At 41.1% G+C, this 14,470-nt stretch overlaps 1 protein-coding gene across 5 annotated transcripts in view; it reads left to right on the plus strand.

Annotated features, from left to right (window-relative positions):
• Nucleotides 1-298: 298 nt before the first annotated feature.
• GALNT11 (polypeptide N-acetylgalactosaminyltransferase 11) overlaps nt 299-14,470 on the plus strand; it is a 51,948-nt gene continuing 37,776 nt past the window's right edge. The window contains exon 1 of one of the 5 annotated variants that reach the window (XM_071734679.1): nt 299-436. The gene's annotated coding sequence lies outside the window, so the exon portion shown is untranslated. Of the gene's footprint in view, nt 437-648; nt 798-4,265; nt 4,322-7,222; nt 7,301-9,361; nt 9,539-14,470 lie in introns of those variants that run through there. The other 4 variants (XM_071734680.1, XM_071734682.1, XM_071734683.1 and 1 more) reach the window with 4 other exon arrangements.

Genomic DNA, 14,470 nt, shown 5'->3' on the forward strand with positions numbered 1-14,470 from the left:
CAATCTTCCCCCGTGCACCCAGTGAGGGCAGACGATGCGCGGGGCAGACGCACGGCGGCTCTGAAGGAAGGGGTTTGAAAGACCTAAATCCACCGCCATGCTTCGTGTCAGCGCACCACTCAGGAAAAGAGGGGGCCACGCAGGAACCCCACAGCCTCGCCACCCCAACCCCTCCCGGAGATCGCCATCTTCTCAGGACGCTCCCGCCCCGCCTGTCATGGCGGCCGCGCCCCGGCCCTCTCCACGTCACGGGGCGGCCCGGGGAGGGTGGGAGGGGAGGGGGGAGCGGTCACGTGGCGCCACCGCCGCGCGCCAGCGGTGCGCGCCGCCGCCGCTGAGGGCAGGGGTAGAGCGGGAGGGGTGATGGCGGAGCCGCCGGTACCGGCACCACCAGAACCAGCACCAGCACTACCGCGTCCCGCCGGCCGCTGCCGCGGTGAGTGTGGGGGTGACGGCTCCGTGGCGGTGTGACGGGCAGCCCCGGGGGGGCGGTGGGTGAGGGACGGGGTCGGCGGCGGTGTGAGGGGCAGCCCCGGGGCGGTGAGGGGGCGGTATCGGTCGGCCGCGGCCGTTTTCCCGCTTGCCCTGGGGAGGGGGGGGACGCGGCGGAGTCTGTCCCGGGGGCAGCGATTCCTGTTTCCTGACCAGAGAGTCAAATTCCGAGCTTTGGCTGAATTGAACGGCGTGAGCTTATAGCGAGGAGGCTGCGCTTGGCGGGGGGAAGACTCTGGGGTGAACCTGACCGGCAGCGCTGCCCCGGGAGAGACCGTGGGACGTGCTACGGAGGATGGAAAAAGGTGTAATTATAATTTTTAAAGTCTTTAGATACCTGTGAAGGAGCAGCAGCAGCAGTCTGCCGGCAGGTAGACGGAAACCATGCAACTGTCAGCCCAAAATGTGGGGATCTGTAGGTGTTGCTGGCGCTGCTCTTTTCATTGATTCCTGTGCAGGGCAGGGCAGGCGTTGCTTTTTGGGGGCTGCGTGACCCCCGCGTTGTAGTAAAGCTTTCTTACCTTTATGACTGGACAATGTATTTTTAAACAGCTTCTCCTTTTTTGTCGCTGTAGTTCTCAGAATATACTTTGTAATATTGAGGCTCCCTTTTTTTTCTTAGCACGTGTGTGTTATTATTCTGCGTGGTTAGTCTCCAGCCCTTTTAGCCAATTCCCATTGCCATGTGGTAGGGTTTTTTTTTTGTTTGTTTTGTTTTGGTTTGTTTGGTTTGGTTTTATTTGTGTTAAATCTTATCAGGAGGGCTGCAGCAGAAAATGCTGATGGCGAATTAACTGTCTTCAAGTTACTTGCATGGCAGAAGAAAAGTTTTCTGGTCCCCTGTTCGCGTGAAAATAGACAGAGCCGAGCAGAACAACCCAAAGCTCAGTGCTGCTGGTAGCAGAGGGCTCAGCAGGTCTGTGCTGTGGCACTGGAGACAAACACTGTGTTCAGAAACTGCCTTTCCAGATAGCTCCTTCATCTTAATTAGATTCTTAGTAGGTGTCAGCCTTAAACTGCTGTTAAAACTAATTAAAACACTCATGTTGTCTAATACAGCAGCTCTGCCAAACTGTAACCTGACTTCTCACAATGCCAGTTGCAGGGCAGCTGCCATAGACCTTGCAGAACTTTACTGGGTAACCAGATATACAGTGAAGAAGCTGCTACTCTTACAAAGAAAAAAAATACTTTTTTTTTTCTCTGTTTTTGCTCTTTTCTTTTCTCTCTTTTTTTTTTTAATCTTTTTTTTTTCATATAGATCTCATATTAGTAGGAAACTGCTCCCAGACATCTCTGATTACCTTAAACACATCCAAGTGTAGGCTATGTCCAGGAAAGGATCATACCAACCTATCCCTGATAGTATGTTTCTGTCATACTGCCCTACAGAGAACCTCTGCCTAGGTGAAACAGGCAGGCTGGGATTTCTAGACCTCATTTTAGAACAGCATAAAGGTCCAGGTGGTTCCACATAAGAGGCTTTTGATTAACAAGCAATTGGCTTCCTCCAGTATAACTGTCTGTGAAGAACTGCATGCCTTCTGCAAAAGCTTTTCCTCATCTCTGGGTAAAATAAGCTCCTGTAGAGTTTTAGGAGCTCTTCAGAAGGGAAGGGAAGAAATAATACTGCAGCTTTAGTGAACCTTCATATCTCAGCCCCAGACGAGGCAGCCAGGAGGCTAAGTGACATGTTCTGCTTTAAGAGATTCTGACTGCAGGTTTCAGGGACTGTTGCCTGTCTTGTGCTATCTTATCACTTTGTCTCAGAGGACTGCAAATCAATTGTCATCATTGTGCATAGAAGTAAAACTGGAAAGAGTTCAGATTAGCTGCTGTGAAAGTTTTTGAGAATGGGTGAATCTGTTCTTCATTTTCATAGTGATGTAAAATAACAGGAGCTGTGATTCAGGGTTTTAGGAGGAAGAAAGCCTGTAAACAGCATGGCAAGGGAATTAAAGTTGAGTTACTAGTATTGTGAAAATCTGTCTATACAAAACATGGTTCCTTACAGTAAATGCTAGAAAGACAAAAGGTTTAGTGGTAGTTACAGGGCATGGGTGTGGAGCAGGGCAAACTGTGGGCCAAATGAATGAAGTTAGACGTATCAGAGCAGACAGTAAAAATGGGGAGTTCAGATCTTCCAACAGGAAGTGATGGGGTAAAATGGAGCTAAAAGAACAGAGGAGGATCATTCTTGCATTAGTTAGATTACCTTGGAAGGTACTGTGAGAAGTTTGTGGTCTGAGCAGCTGGCAGGCTGAGTATGGCAGCTGTGTGTTGACTACTGAAGCAAAGTGAAGGGAGAGTTCCAGCTGAAGGGAAAAGGTAAAATTTTGAAAAAATAAGAGTTGGTCCTCTCTGTGACAGTTTGGTTTATTGACTTCCTCAACAGCTCACCTGTCTGACTAGGCAATACTACAGTTACAGATATCCCTAAAATCCCATCACTTTTTTTAAGTACCATTCATTTTTCAGAGGTGCTGCAACCCTGTTAATTGCTGTTGAAGAGAGAAAGTATGATTTCAAGTGCAGAAATTCATTTTGTCTTTTCCTTCTCAAAAAGCATTACAGAGGAGAAATGTGTTCCAATCTTCTTGGAGTGTGGGAGGTAGATAAATAGTCTTGATTCTTATCTAAGCTTTCTTTTCAAAACATACGGTGGCTTATGGAGATGAATATATCTGCTGTTGCAGCTACTGTGTTCATGTACAAAGTACTGTCAGTACAAAGGCCTTGGCTGCTAAACCAGTGGGTAAAATGCATTTGTTCAGCTCATTTTGTGTTAGAGTTAGTAGTATCCACCATAACCATCAGCTGTGCTCTAGCATGTTTCTCATATGAATCAGCATTGTGTAATAATTAGTGTAAATAATTTATTTGAAAGCTGTAAAAACTAGAAATACACTGCAACAAAGGGCGGGAAATTGGGGAGCTGAAGAAATATTTTGTCAGATGCACCTCTGGACTCTGTCCTTGTGATGTGAAAATATGCTGTCTGTAGGTTAAATAAATGATGGTGTTACCAAAATGTAAAGTATGAATCAAAGTGCCTGCAAGAGTGACACGCTGTGTGTGTTGTAGGATGAGCAGGAAATAGGTGTGCAGGCTGGGGAGAATTCCAAGCCCCACTACCCTACACTGCTCACAGGTAGGGACTTGGATATCTTTGCTGGCTTTTAGTTCAGTTTGGGGCAGGCAAGTTGTTGCAGTTTTCTGTTTTGTGGCTGTAGTGGCATTGCAAATTCTGTTTCTGAGGCTGAAGTTTTGTTGTGACTGACAAGTTACACCTTATCAGCTGTACTGTGCTAGTGACTGTGGGTGTGCATGCTTTAATCCCTCTTACCACGGGGCAAACTACCTTGACAAAAAACATTCCTCTTGCAAGAGGGAAGAAGTATGTGCATGAAGAAATGTTGCAGAGCAGTTGATGGGAGCTAACTGCTTACCTGCAGTAACTCCTTGTCATTCCTAAAAATGACATAGCACCATTTAAGAAGTTGACTTTTAAGTTGACAGGTTAAGTTACTAAGCTTGCAGAGGCATGCTGAAAAGCAGGTACCTCAGTAAATGATTGTTATGTGCCAAACTGATTTAAGCAAATACTTAATGAATGTTAGGAGCATGTTCACAGAGGTGGTCCTTTTAGTTTATGTAAAACTGTTCAAGTGTTGCTTGGCTAAATGACACAGATTTTCTTGTGCAGACAAGGATTAAATTAGATGCCTTAAACCTTGGAGGTGGCCTTATTTAAAACAGTGATCCTTTTCCAGGGAGCACAGAACTATCCACTTTCGATACACAGCCTGTGATGAATCAGTCTTTGTAGGTATGTTGACTGTTTTGTTAATTCCTGAAGTAGAACATCAAGAAAAAATTATGTCACTGTCTCTGTTGATACCTTTTGGCTCTTATTAGTGAAATTGCTTTCTGGAAGGGCTTTCTTTAGTTTTCTGTTTCCTGGAATACCTTTATCTTGTCACTTGCTGAATCTTTTATATCAGTAGATGCTGAGACTCATTGCCTGTGAAGCAAAAGAAGGCTGAGTTTTGTATTGCACACTAACCTTCTGTGTTAGTGTGTGCTGGAGAGGATGGCTCCTGGCAAAATAGGGAAATGTATTTTTGATCTGCTGTTCATTTTGTTGCAACATCCTTGATTTCAACATCAAAATCCTGAGTATGTTTTCCCATTAGAAACATTGGCAATAGATAAATAGAAGAAAAGGGACCAACAGGCTGGAAAAGGAGTGGTCCACAACTCTTTCCTCAAAGGAATTCCTTTGGAGAAGGAGCAAATTGATCCTGTAAGATCATGTAGAAGGGAATGAAAGAATTAATTTCTGGCATAACTTGGATAAGTTTTCTCTCCCTTTGGATGGTGTAAAATCACTTTATGCTAGTGATTTATCATTCTAATACAATATTTAATGTCCACAAAACTTTTTGGTTTTTTTTTCAGAAGCATGCTAATACCTGGTCTGTTCATGTACATATTTGGAAAAATCCCTATCCCATTGTTAAATACTATATTTTGCAAGCTAAACTCTATATTAAATTGATAGATTAGTTGAGATGTTTGAATAAAAGTGTTTTCATTGACTCTATCTGTGGGCATGGCTGTACCAGCAATGGTGCCACTTCATTGCTACTACTGTGTAGTGTTAAGGAAGGAAAAAAAGAGAATGCTTCCTATATAAGAATATTATAATTTAGAAATAGGCTTGCTGGGGAAGTGGAAGGAATGAGTTATTGCTGCCTTAACCCAGAGTTGTGCTTGGTGTTTATATATTCTTCCATTACTGTGGCCTCAGAACCTTTCATGTACTCACCTTAACTTGTTAATCAATTTTTATAGGTGGCAGCTGAGAGGTTGAGTTACTGAGGATCTCATCAAAATCTGTAGCAGAGCAAATAGTTCAAGTAGACTGTCCCCCAGCTCAGTCTGATGTCCTGGTTCAGTCAGTGAGTTAAAGAGAGAACATGTCAGAGGTTGATATCTTTAGCTTTCCTTATGACATATTAATGGCTAGAGACAGTTATGAGAAAATGAGAGAAGGGCAGAGAAACCTACAGAAATCACTTTAAACTTCTATTGAGAAAATAGTTCCAAAAGTAAGAAGGTTGCAGGGTTTTTTGGTCTTTCTAAGAGAGTTTCTTACTGAGGAAAAACTCAGGTCCCACACTTCTGCAGTTCCAAATTGCACGATTACTCTGGACTCTGTGTTAAAACTCGGAGTGAAAAACTTAGTGGTCTTTGTTTCTGGATGTGAGAAATGCAAATGGACATTGAATTCAACTAAACCACTGTTTTTAGTATTTTTTCCAGTTCTACTTTTTAAACAATGGCTATCCATCCAGGAAAACTCAAGACATGATGGATAATGCCATCTCTTGATACTGTAGAGAAACATAGCAGGAATTAACTCCAGGCAGTTGAGAATGAGTTAAATATTTTCCTGTCATAGGCAGTTTGGATTTAAACTGTAACTGGATTTAAACCTCACTCACATTTCTGGTGCTCTCTCTCTTATATTAAAGAAATGTCTGTGTATACTGATAGTCAGTGACTCAAGCTAGAGAAATTGAGTTACAAGGGCAGACCTCAGTGCTACAGCAAGTAGCTCACAGGCTAGTGCTACCTTATCATGGCAATTTCTGATATCTGGAACTGAATGCAACATTTCTGGGGCCCAAACGTGACACTTCTAATGTATTTTTTTGTTTGTTTCTGTATCTTGGAAAGGAAAACTCTTCGGAAAGGAGAAATTAAGTAGCCTTGTATGATTTGTGGGGCATGTACGTGAAGGTGTATGGATTCTGTGATCTGGAGGTAACTGCATAATTGGAATTTGCAGGAAAATCTTGTGCAAAATGCATTGTCTGTGGTCAGTACTCAACAGGTTTAAAATTGAGACTGGTCAACCCCAGCGTTCACTATTTCACTCAAAAGTACTTCAGTGAGGTCTGTTTTGTTGCCAACTTTGCTGCCAGCTTTTTGGCAGGAGAGCTGTACAAATGAAGTCTGAATCTTTACTTATTTATTCTGTTTTGGTTTACTTTTTAGAATTGGAAAATGTGTTTTCACTTTGCTTGTAAAAGACTGGAAAAACGCCCAAAGCTCTTTTGATGTAGATTTCTTAAGGTGAACAGAAAGAATACTCTAGAAAAATTTAGTCCAAATGTGGAAATCTTGTGAGATTATCAGCGATTTGAAAAATGACCAGTAAAGAAATTTTTAGAATTGAAATCTGTATACAAATGTAATGGTAATTTTCTCTGGCTTTACTGTGACCTGATCTACTGATATTAAAGAATACCTTAGAAATACAGGGATTGATAATGCTTCTCTAGTGAGTGGCAGTGTGATGCCCAGTCTTGTTTGTACTTCCACATCCGTAATTCCATATGCATCAGCTTAAAAGAAAGAAAGAAAGGAGGAGAAGGAAAAAAAAAAAAAAAAAAAAAAAAAAAAAGAAAAGAAAGAAAGAAATCTAAACCAAATACAAAAAGGAAAATGAATCTGTGCTCTTGAGCAGTGTATGCAATCCAATGAGAAGTAACCCTGTAGTATTCATGTCCTAAGACCCATCCCAACAAGCCTGTTGTCATGGAGAATCTTGTTTGCCTTGGTACTCCCAATTAGACCATGCAAGCAGTTCTCAACAACAAAGTGTTAAGTTTCAGGCTCAGTGCTTTATTGTTCCCTGAGAATGAAGACACCAACTGGATTTGACTGCTACTGCAGTGGATGTGTTTTCACTGTGTAACCTTGCACTGCTTCTTCTGTGCCGACTCTTCTGGAAAAGGTGAGTGTTCTGTGCAGCTGTTCAAGTACAAGGATGTCATTCCTAATTTTTTTGCATGCATCTTCATTTGTACTGTTACTCTGGTGAGCTGTACAGACATAAAATGCAAGGAACAGCTAAGTAGATTTTAAACATTTAGAAAAGGTATTAAGCAGCTTACTTGAGTGTAGCTGACCTTGTAAGCTCTCTTACATTTTCTGTTTGTATATAGTGCTGGAGGGTTGTTAAACTACTATTTTGATGCATGGATCTTTAATGTGAGAAAAATTTATTGAAAATTCAGTGTTGGTTTCTTAATCTTGCTGTTTCCTAAGCTACATGTGAAGAATGAAGGGCTTTATTACAAAAATGCTTGCATCTTCCTAGGGCTGGTGCATGAAAATTCTGTTTTTCATGGGAGCTGGTTTTGCTAATGAAAAGAAAATCTCACTGTTTCAATGGGAAGAAGGTATTTATTAGCAACAGAAAGGGAGAAGCTATTTTTAGGACCCATGAATGGCTTGAGGTGTATTTCTATGCCAGCTGGCTAAAAGTAACATCCAGCCAAGTAGCCCTACGATGCAATGTTTTTTAGTGGCATAGGTAAGAAAATTTCAAGCTTGTAGCCCCTGCTTTGGAAAACAGGGGTTTTTTAGGGCAGAATGAGGACACTGCAGCAGCATGAAACTATAGCACGTACTTGTCAGAGTTGAGCACTAGGATTTTGGTAAGCTCATATTTCTAACCAAGTGTAGTTGTTCTCTCTAATCAGACTGGACTGTTATGTTACTTTTCTTGACCCAGTATTGTACCACTGGGTGTAACTAAAACAAATGTTCTTTTCTGTTGTTTGTTAACATGAGATCCTGACTCTTACGAAACTTTTTCTCTCCAAAACTTGTATCTGCTTTTTCCATTAAAATCATGTCCTCAGATGAGAGCCTTTGCAAAGTACTCTCACTCCTTGGAGAGGAGCCCGTGGGGAGAAAGGTACCCTTAATCAGTAAAGAAAAAAAAAATCTAGTATGTTTTGTTGTTGATGAAGTGAAAAACTTTACTGCAGAAGATACTTTAAAATTTCTGCAATGGAGCATTTGAAATGGAGGTGGGTAAAGAAGGAATTTCACATTTTTATTATAGAAATGCTCAAGTTTTTGCACTTACTCTGGTATGGCAGCATGCTAAGTAAAGCTTTTTCACTGGAATGGAGGAATTCCAGAAATCTTGAGATGCAAAGTTAAGTTCCTAGAGGAGGTGTTTCAATGTATATTCCACAGATTTTAAAACAGTAGTGTGCAGTATTTAGCCATCACTGGTTAAAGTTCAAAAACTGAAGCACAAATGAGCATGAGTCATTTGACAGTGGTAAAATAGTGAGGGGTGAGAAACCAAATACATAAAGATGAATTTTAAAATTTTTCCTAAAACACTTTATGCTTCCCAGACTTAGTATGCATGTAGTGTAGTTTCTGAGGTCTTCACCAATTCATGCAGCAAGTCTATGTGCCTTTACCTATAAATCATAACAAATTGGTGTTATTGGTGTTTTAAGATCATTTATCTATGAACCGTTGATCAAATTTTTTATTAAGTCCAGGAAAATTTATTTTAGGTGATATGACATGGATTTGTATAGCTGTGCTGAAATGACTAAACTCTTGGTTCTCAAAGGTTTTAAAGCTGCATTTAGAAGTGTCTTACAGAGGCTAATTAAAAATAGATCTATAGTGTGCCATCTCATTAAAATGAATGGGAACGGTCATGTTATGCAAGAGGACAGCCTGTGGTCCACAGTGTGTTTCTGTGAATGAGGGCTGCTCTAACTGGATTTATATTAGTCTTTTTTAACCTTCATTCCACCACCTTAAACCTTACTAAATAGCCTTGTTCTTTTTTCTTGATAACATCCCTGTGGGTAGCAGCAGGCTCCTGTTAGGTCCCTCTCAGAAGTGTCTCTGCTGCAGGCTGAAGCAGCTCAGCCTCTCACAAGGCCTGAGAGCATCTTGGTGGCCTTCCAGTGAACTCCTCCCAGTTTATCAATGTCTGTCTTGTGTTGGCAGATCCCAGACTGGGCACCACACTTTGCCCATGCTCTTATGAGTGCTGCTTTCGTGATTTAATTGCATCCCTTGGTCAGCTGCCTCTGCTCCTATTGGTAAGCTCAGGTTCTGTCCAGGTCCTTTTCTACAGAGCTGTTCCCCAGGCTGTGTCAGCAGCCAGGGAGTTTGTGTGTCCCAGGTGCTTCCTGAATGTCACAAAGTAGGTTCCAGTAGACCCAGTCTGTCTTTACATGAGTAGTTACATGCCTATAATGTGTCAAAAATAGCCACTTAATTCATCAAGTACAGTGTCTCATCCCTAACTTTTTTTTACAAGAAGGTAAATTGGGTTTGCACATGAAACTTTTTACAAGAAGGTAAATTGGGTTTGCACATGAAACACTAAACTTTCCTTTGGAAGTATCTCTGGCTTTTGTTCTGAATTTAGTGGGTGTTGCTTCTAGTGATGTGTGTTGGAGTCTGAACCAAAAACAGCTTAAGGTGCCCCTCTTTCATCTTGTTAAGGTTTTAAGACTGATTGTGATGTAATGTATGGCTGGAAAGAAATAATTCTCATGAAAGTGCAGAAGCTGCTATGAGTGACATCTCCTCTTGTGTGATAGGTGTATTATTGGAGTTGTTTCTTCCTAATCTGTCCTCTTTTCACCTTACTGTTAGTGGTGGTGTTTTCTTGCTGAATCACTTGCAAATAGGAGAGCCTGCTCCTGCTGAAGCTTGTTTTGAAAAAGGACCAGTGACACCCATATCATCTTGGAGGCCAAGAAATACATAAAGGGTTAAGACTATTAAAAGACCAAAAATGTATTTCTGAGTAGTGTTACTTTATCTTCTTGGGTTTTTACCCCCAATATAAATAACAAAATAAAAATCAAAAGCATCTGTAGAAGGTCATGCAGCAGATACCTAATATCCTAATACTCTGTACAAAGATAAAATTAGTTGAAAGGTTTTTGTTTGTTTGTTTTTACTAGAATGCTCTTGAGGAAAAAAAAATTATACACATCTGTTTGTTCCCTTAATATAGGTCCAAAATACACAGGCAGCCTTGAAGGAAATCTGAGTAGTATGAGCTGTATTTCTGTCATACTTTTTAAGCTGTTCTTGGAAAACCTACAAGCAGACTTTAGGGTTTTCTCAAATAAGTCTTACTTCTATTTCAAAAATCTTGAGGTTAATCTGATCTTCTGTGTGACCTCTAACAAACATGAGTCTTGGCACAGCCATGAAATATCTAGTCATACGGTGTGTTTACTAAACTGCTGAGGTTAATCCAAGCAGATGTCAGTGTTTAAGCAGTGGCTGGTTGTACAGCCTGTACCTACTTTTGCTCTCTAAGCCAAAATACTGTGAAATGTGGTTGGCACTTTTTTCCACTAAAAACATTGAAGGCTAGCACATTGGGTAAGTGTTGGTTAGAGCTGAGGAGGGTACTAACAACAAACTCTCCTAGGCTGTATGGGAGACTGGAGTTGTATCATTGTTTGGCCAGTTATTAAATGAATCTAAATGTTACTGGGTTTGTATGAAAAAAATGTCATGCTGGTGTTGTAAGGATGCTACAGGAAGCTGGTGTGAGATGAAAAGCACTATTGCACAGTCATTACTGAAGCTCAAGTCTGGCAGGTAGGCTCTTGGAGATTTTTTTCAACTTTGCAGTTTATTGACTTACTAAATTACTAATATTTAACTTTGATAGTTTTCTTAAAAAAACCCAACACAAAAATACAGTAATGATTTACTGCTTGTGCAAGCGACTGAGACTTCTGTACTAGAATTCATGGAAATTAGAGAGGAATATTTTACTCTTGGAATTCCTGGCATGTGAGTCTGCAAACTCAGTTCCAAGGCTTTGCCAAAGTCTTAAAACTATCAGGCAATAAATATATGACAGTCAAAACAGGGCAGTAAGAGAGAAACTCAAAGGTAGAAAATTTAGAAATTCTCAGAATGCTGCGCTCTGCAGTCTTGGTCTCTTCTGAGCTGATGGGGACAGCTTCTAAGATAACTTTTTTCCTTTCTTAGTCACCCCAGTTCCTCCAAATTGAAGTGTAACTTCCTGATGTAGGAGGTGCTGCCACCTTGAATAAATTATGTTTGTCATGTTGAAGTATCTCAGGATTCCTAAGTGTACCAATGTGAACAGCCATAAATTCTGTGTATCACTAGGATGTTGTGTATTTCAGTCACAGAATCATCACACAGAATGCATTGGGTTGCAACAGACCCATGAAGATTATCCAGTCCACCCTCCCTGCAGTAAGCAGAGGCATTTTTAACTAGATTAGGTTGCTCAGAGCCCCATCAAGCCTGACCTTGAAAGTCTCCAGGGATGGGGCCTTCACGACCTCTCTGGGCAACTTGTTCCAGTCTTTCACCACCCTCATAGTAAAGAAATTCTTCCTGATGTCTAATCAAAATCTACCCTACTCTGTACAGGTGCAGACCTTGCACTTGGAAGGGGGCATCCAGTGCTTGGAAAACTCTTCAAGGAGTTATCATTTATTATTTGCTGTGAAAGCTCTTATATTTCCAAGGGAGAGAAAGTGTTTCCAGTTTGTTCTGGATGTTTTTCACTCCTCGTGTTTTTGGGAGGGAGAATTGTTTGAGGTATTTTGGAAACTTTCTTTTGGCAGCTGTATTGCTTTTCAGAAATGAAGAGGAAAAATACAATAGACCTTTCTAGCCTAGTCTCAATTACCAGTAATTGAAGAACTGTATTATGAAATAATTCTTGATATGTTTAAGAGATTTTTAAGATGGAAATCAGTTCTTTTAAAATATATATTTGAAGAAATAGACTGGACTCAATGCTACTCTATGTAACAGCTCAGCCTGGAGAGAAGGCTTCAGGGAGACCTTAGAGCTGCCTCCCAGTACCTGAAAAGGATGCTGTGAGAAAGCTGGGGAGGGACTGGAAGATGGTACCTTTAGCTTAGACTTGACTGTGAGGATGGTGAGACACTGGCACAGGCTGCCCAGGGAAGTTGTGGCTGCCCCATCCCTGGAAATGTTCAAGGCCAGGTTGGCTGGGGCCTTGAGCAACCTGGTCTGGTGGGAGGTGTCCCTGCTCATGCAGGGGGGGTGGAACTGAATGATCCTCAAGGTCCCTTCCAACCCAAACCATTCTACGATTCTGTTGCATAGGTGAAAATTATTCTTATGACTTCATTTATATTGTTATCTGGATAATGCAGTTATAGGGGTTTTTTTGTTTATTTGTTTGAATTCTTTCTCACTATTCAAATCTGCTAGTTCTGTTTGCATTAGCAGAGCTCTAATACCATGGAGTAAAAAAATAGATGTTTTTTGGTTTTCTCATGAAGAACCTATCAGGGCTGAGAAAGATACTAATACTTCAGATTTGGAAGGCATATGCTTTGCATCTCCTGTATTCAGGAACAGCTTGTCCCAATTAAAAAGAAAGAGGGGGGAAAAAAAGGTTTGGCTTTGCTTAAGTTACAAAATACTGCTTGGAGAAACCAACTGGAAGAAGATGGTTGCTTTAAGAGAACCATCAGGGTATTGTGACCATGCATAGGGACATTTGTATAAACTGGCAAACCATGTTTCTTAGAAGACTTAACAGAACTGGAAAGCAAAGGAGTCTGGACATGGTCGGACTTAGGTTCAGTGTCTTTAGATAGCTTGCAGAAGAAAGTCATGGCTGCCTCTGGGAACTGATGTTTCATTTTGGGTCCTTGTGAACTGCTGAAGTGTACTCTCTTCTTTCTTTCTCTGGCAAGTATCAAAATGGGAATTTTTTTCATTGCTTGCTGAAACAAGTGCAGGGATATTTGTTTCCTGGTATATTGAAGAAAGGGGGAGATGTATTGGTGCATTTCCACTTTGTATGCATGAAAATATAGGGCTGGAAAGGTCCTCCTGCTTCCTCAGGGCAGGCTTAGCACTTTAAAACCTACTGTGACCTCTTTGCTAAGAAGTCAGTGGTCAGCCTAAAACTGTGTAAAACCAGAGCATGCAGCTCTGACGCAGATTGTGACTTCTCTGGTCACAAGAGAAGATAGAATTGGTTGAAATCCATAGGACAGTGGTTGTGTGGTTGCATATGTGTTGGTGAATAAAGTAAACTAATAAGCCTCAGCATGCTTTTTCATAGGCAGGGTTCAACATTTTCCATTCTGACTTCAAAAGTAAGTGTTTAACAAAACATGTGGTACATAAAGCAAATAGTGTTTTCCAGCCAAATGTATTATCAAATGTCTTAGTTGAATAGTAAGCTACTGAAAGGGCCTAGTTTTCTGCTTTGTGGCAGTTCTGTAATTTGATTTAAATGCAATCTTTCAACCTTTGTATCCTTCTACAAAACTGCAAAAACTGAAGGGAGGAGAAAAGGTGCAGTGGTTCTGCTCTAGCAAGGAGCATGGGAAAATAATATCACACACAGGTTTACATTTGTTGCCTTTTTAAGAATAACAAAGTGTGTGCTTGCAGCCTGGTCAAAAGGCTTTCTGGGGACAGGAGGGTTGTCCAGCAGTCTTTTCACTCTGGTGATTACTAATTTCCTTCTTGGTCTTTAACCTGACTATGCCTGATGTCAGTCACAGAAAGCCTTAACTTGATTATGGCTGGAAATGCCACAGCAGCAAAGTGGAGCTCTGGGCTGTGAAAGAGATGCAAACAGGAAATTAATCCATGGTGAATTCTGCTCTGCCTGCCTGTCTTCCTACTGCTAACTGGGACAGCAAAGGTTATCTTTTGCTTTCCTGTGCAAGCTGCAGTGAAGGTGTATCCTTAAACAGCCCTGAAATTAAAAGGTTCCTTTGCTGTTATAGTAATTTTTAACTTACCAGAAGAATTCTATTCCACAATATCAGGGCATGTGCTGTGATATTAGGAGTGCATGTCTGTTACCATAGTGAATGGAAAAACAACTCTAGCAGGTTTTGAGGAGCAGAATATCAGGCTTGGACAAGTCTTAGAGGTGATGACCTCCTCATGGCCATGCAAAAAATAACCTGGCAAGCACCCAGATCTTTTTTTTAATGCAAAAGTATTAATTGTCTGCAGACTGTCTGGAAAGAATTATTACTATTAGGACATAGAACTGTTTATATACTCTTGCTCCTTTGCAGCCTTGCATGCTTTTTGTGAGCCTATATTTGCCTTGCAG

This window comes from Heliangelus exortis, chromosome 2 (assembly GCF_036169615.1).
Source record: "Heliangelus exortis chromosome 2, bHelExo1.hap1, whole genome shotgun sequence".
NCBI classification, from domain to species: domain Eukaryota; kingdom Metazoa; phylum Chordata; class Aves; order Apodiformes; family Trochilidae; genus Heliangelus; species Heliangelus exortis.